This window comes from Bombina bombina, chromosome 3, assembly GCF_027579735.1.
Source record: "Bombina bombina isolate aBomBom1 chromosome 3, aBomBom1.pri, whole genome shotgun sequence".
NCBI lineage: Eukaryota > Metazoa > Chordata > Amphibia > Anura > Bombinatoridae > Bombina > Bombina bombina.
The window spans coordinates 576,962,796-576,968,316 of record NC_069501.1 but is presented as its reverse complement, the minus strand read 5'-3'; the positions used below and the strand labels follow the sequence as shown (position 1 = coordinate 576,968,316).

Genomic DNA, 5,521 nt, shown 5'->3' with positions numbered 1-5,521 from the left:
TGTCTACCACATCTATAAAAACCTTTTTTGTATAACCATATTTATTTACCCATTTTATGTTGTTTGTAGACATAGTTGACGACTTGAGACCCTATTGTTGGAGCCCTCCTGGAGACAAATTTACATCCCTTATCCAAAGTAGAATCCAATTTAGAGTCTAATTTCAAGATATCCAAGTTGTCTTTAACTATGTTCACAATTTGGTGAAATTGGTTGCTATAGGGAGTTACAAAGAATATTTTTTGTGAATTTTTATTTCCAGTTTTCCCCTTATTAGCATTCTTTTTACTGCGTTTAAGGAGTTTATCCCTATCAAGGTCCCTAACTTGTGCACTTAGATTTATCAAGTAGCGTTTATTGTACCCTCTACATTCTAGATGATTCACTAGATCTAGAGAGTGTTCATCATATTTTGAGATTGTATTGCACAATCTCCTAATCCTTATCAGTTGACCCTTTGGAATGGCTTTAGTGACATGGTTTGGATGACATGAGTCTGCCCTCAATATCATATTACCAGTGATATTTTTCCTATATATCTCAGTATTTAGAGTATTACCTCCTGTTAATTGAATATACAAATACTCAATATATTGGTCATTCAGTTTATATGTAAATTTTAAATTTACATCATTCCCATTGAGGTACCTAATGAAGGATTCCACCTGCAGATCCATGCCACTCCACGCTATAATCAAATTGTCAATATATCTTGCATATAATTTCAGATTTTCATAGAACATATTGTTCTCACCAAATTGAGGTTGGCATATGTGGGGGCAAAATTCACCCTCATGACAGTGCCACAGATCTGCATGTAGAACCCTCCATTAAACAGAAAAAATTGTGCCTTAACAAAAACTTCAAAACCTCTACAACAAAATCTATCAGATCAGTGGAGAAAGTACTTTTAAATAAGAGATAGTATCTTACTGCTTCCACACCTAATTCATGTGGGATACTGGAATACAGTGAACTCACATGAATAATGAGCCACTTATATTTACTATCCTAAGGAAAAAAAAATAATTTACGTAAAATGTGAGTGGTATCTTTTACAAAATCTGGTAGATCTTTCACAAATGGCTGTAATAACTTATCCAGCCATTCCCCCAGGTTCTCACCTAAAGACATTTCTCCTCCCACAATTGGCCTACCTGGAGGTAACTTAGAGTCTTTGTGGATTTTAGATACCAATCGAAAATTTGCTACCTTGGGAAATGGTTGATATAAATAATCACATAGGGCTTTATCTAAAATTTCTAAATGGAGACCCCAATCCAAAAGTTTTTGGAGCTCCAGCTGAAATTGTTTAGTCAGATCCCTTGGCAATTGCATATAGGTATCTTTATCACTAAGCTGGCAGAATGCCTATCCATGGTAATCCTCCATGTTCTGGACGACAATTGTGACCTTCTTTGTCAGCTGGGGGGATAGAGATATCCATTCTTTTTTTCAAATTATTTAAAGCCAATCTTTGTTTGTGTGTTAAGTTAGATCTGATTCTGTTATTTTCTTTTTCCTTATATTTTCATGCAACTATGTGTTTTTTATTTGAAACATTTCAATGTATGAGTTGTGTGAGTTAACCGGATAAAAAAGGCTTTTATTTTTAAGGTGTTCGTTACATTTCTTATGAACTTGAACATCCTCCTATTCTCTATGCGATTCACTACGCAACTCATTCAAAGCATGAATAGTTCTATCATCAGTGAAAGTGGTACGTGTTTCATAATACTCATTTATTGAGTTATCAGAAAAAATTATATATTCGGAACTGTTGGTAATGCATCATGGCATTCTTTGTAACTCCCTATAGCAACCAATTTCCCCAAATTGCAAACATAGTTAAAGACAACTTGGATATTTTGAAATAAGACTCTAAATTGTATTCTATTCTGGATAGGGGATGTAAATTCATCTCCAGGAGGGATCTAACAATAGGGTCTCAAGTTGTCAACTATGTCTACAAACAAAATAAAATGGGTAAAGAAATATGGTTATCCAAAAAAGGTTTTTATAGATGTGGTAGACATCCATGTATGGTATGTGACCATGTGATATTAGGCAAAGAATTTACATCTACAACTGAAGGCAACAGTTTTAATATTGATTTTAGATTGGATTGTTGCTCCAAATATGAAGTATATTTAATAACGTGTACAGTATGCAATAAACAATATAAAGAGTGCACTAGCCATATCCTTAAAGATCGAATAAGGGAACACTTATCATCCATTGAAAAGGACCCTCCTAAAACCCTGGTAGCTAAACATTTCTGAAAATACATTGAAGGAAAAAAAGCCCTTACATTTCAGGCAATAGATTTTGTTCCATTTCATTTAAGAGGAGGAGATAGATTTAAGAGACTCCTCGATAAAGAAGTCCAGTAGATCTTTAAATGAAACACAAGGGAACCATTAGGTATGAATCTAAGATGGGACATATATTTATATCAAGGCCCAAGATTATATATTTGAACTGTGTGTCTGTGTATTTTCATATTAGTTGCTGTACCTCTATATATTGCTCTAACCATCTGTATATGGAATTAGGTCTGGATAAACCTACACTTATTCTGCAATTTCCGATAAGTAAACAAATTGTTATACTATGTGTTGTCCTGCTATATTATTCTGAATACACTTGCTCATTGTAAAATATCTTTTTCCTTTTTTGAAAATATATACTTCATCTTGTATTTAAGTGTATCATTATTTGATACATTGTAATTGTTTTATTATTTGTTTTGTGTTTGTTATTAATAATCCTTTTCTGAGTATGTTCAAGGTTTACCTACATAATACGGTGATGTGGAGGTGATGTGGAGGCAAACCCCTTCCTTGAAAGGTGATTGGTTTGTGGCTGAGGCGGGATTTCCCTGCTGTGGAGGCTGGTCCCTTCCTTGGGGGGGTGATTGGTCTGTGTCCACGGCGGGGAGGTCCAACTGTGCCTTCAAAGGTTGAAGCAGACCTGTTTCCACTACACTGTCTTTAAGAAAGTGCCACAATGGCGTGAAATGCGTCAGATGATGTAGGTCGTGTTCCCAAGTGTTCCTACACTCCTCTGTCTATTTCCTCTGAATTATGTAAGTTTTAAAGCTCTGGAAAAAGTTTTAGCATTTTTATTTTTTGACGGTGTGCTTTTTGATATTGTTGCTTTGTATATTTGGGAGACAAGTTTTGTGGATATTCTGTTTTTCCTTTTATATATATATATACTTTAAAAACAAAGAGATGAATTATGTGGTTTAATTATACATTTTTTTTTATATATTTACATGTAGATTAACATTTGCAAATGCAGACAGAATTTAAATTACATTCAAACTGTAGATTGCTTGTTGCTAGTTATAGACATATTAAATTTTTATTTTTTTAAATGACAACACCTATTAATATTTGCACAAAGTACTGAATGTTTACCACAGTAACATTACAAGGTATATTGAAGACCGCAAATGTTTTCTTTACAAAAAGGTCAATGTGGTACATTAAATCACAAGCTATAACCCTTGCTCTACAAAGGCATCTGCTGTGGGGGTGGGGGAGCATGGAACTAGCATAATATCTGTTGCTATTCTGTGTAAATCAGGAACTAAAGCTGCTACAACTGATTTTAAATGATCAATTGTTTATAATTAGGTTTCCATCCACTAAAAAATGAAGATGCTATCATAGTCAAAGTTCTTCTTCTTTATGCCTAATCTTTATTTTCAACTTTGACCTCAACCTTAAAAATACCCGCCACGGGTTAGATTACAAGTGGCGATAATTTTTGAGAGTGAGCGATAAGGGGTTTATCACATCTCTTTGCGAGCTTTGGAAGTAGCGAGCATATTACAAGTTGAAAGTACACACGATCACTTGAGCTCAATTGAATTTAACGCGCATCAGGATAGCCCAACTTCAGAACTCTGGTAAACAGTAATGTGAGTCAAATAAGTTGCACTTTGGTTAAACGGGTTTGCACACAAGTAGGGTGTTATGTTGTATTTCCTTGTATTCACGCTCCTTTTAAGTCTATGGGGGAATTAGTTAACACGTTAACGATATTCAAAGATCAACTTTTTGAGAGTGTAGGGTTAGCCCTTATGCAAAAACATTTTACTTTCAGCTTGTAATACACTTGCTATCCGACGAGAGCAAAAAGCTTACATCTAGAGAATGTCCCCATGTCAGTAAAATACCAACTGGGTGGCAACCCTAGATGCAAGAGAGTAATTGGCTAATCTACCCACCATGTATTTTTAAAAAAATAAAAAAGATTCAGTCTGGGGAAAGGGGGATTAAGTAAATTATGAACCCAGGGATGTCTAATGACTACTGCGATAAACATGCACTGCTCTCTGATTGAAATGTGGACAAAGGTTATAAACACAATTAAATATGGAAGCTATTTTTTTTTCTTCAAAACATGATGAAACCTGTTGATAAAAAAGTAATTACTGTTGAGAATTAAATACAAAGGGGAAATATACAACCATATTTAAATCTTCATTTTTAAACAAATCTTTAAATTTATAAATCAACTAACATCACTAATTAAATTAGCTTAACATTTCCGTTATATATCTCCTCTGTTAACTTATGAGCAAATATGCATTTTAAAATAATATTTAAGAGCACAAACAGCTCATATTACAGTGATGGTAAAATGTCCCCTTTGTATAAACAGATCCAGAATGCTAGCGATATTTTAGATGGAGCTTAATTCACAAATTGTAATAAAGATGTGCTACTTACTTTTTAATATAGCAGTGTCATTCTAATTGCAGCTGCGCAACACACTTCTATTATTCCCGACAATGAAGTGGTTAATCAGGTAGCTTGTAATGTTTAATTTAGTTTTAGTTTAGAGATTACCCTCCCACCTGGCATTTCCAACCCCCTGATCCCTCCAAAACAGCTCTTTTCCCTCCCTTACCCCCACTAGTCACCACCATCTTAGGTACTGGCACGCAGTCTGCCAGTATGAAGATGTAAGGCAATTTTTTTAATTTAAATAATTTTTACATTTTTTATATTTTATGCAGTGCAGGATCCCCCCTTACCCTCCAACCTCCCTGTTCCCCCCCTCTAACTACTGTCTGCCATCTTAGGTACTGGCTGGCAGCTGTCTGCCAGTACCTATATACCACTATATGCCACTTTATATCTGTAGTATTGTGATCCCCCCACCTCTCCACATCCGGCAATAGTTAGTTAGAAAGCACCCCAACCCCACATTTTTCTGTAGTGTAGCTCCCCATCCTACCAATCCCTTTACTTTTATTTTTTCTGTACAGCCATTCTACTCCCTCCACTGCTGGACTGCCAATCTGCCTCCCGGATTACCTCCCACACCTCCCGCCGGTTCTATGGTATGTTGTCTTCTTACTCCAATTATCTCCAAATACTTTATTTTTTAATTTTATTACAAACCAATAATCTCTCTCTCTCTCTCTCATCAAAATTATTCAACCACCATTGAAAATCCATTTTATTGTCAAAATGTACAGACTTTCAGCTATTTGCCATGA

At 35.1% G+C, this 5,521-nt stretch overlaps 1 long non-coding RNA gene across 1 annotated transcript in view; it reads left to right on the top strand.

Annotated features, from left to right (window-relative positions):
* The first annotated feature begins 5,286 nt into the window (after nt 1-5,286).
* Nucleotides 5,287-5,521, top strand: part of LOC128651805 (uncharacterized) — a 2,521-nt gene continuing 2,286 nt past the window's right edge. Inside the window, exon 1 of the long non-coding RNA XR_008401186.1 lies at nt 5,287-5,362. This is a non-coding gene — a long non-coding RNA (uncharacterized LOC128651805). The remainder of the gene's footprint in view (nt 5,363-5,521) is intronic.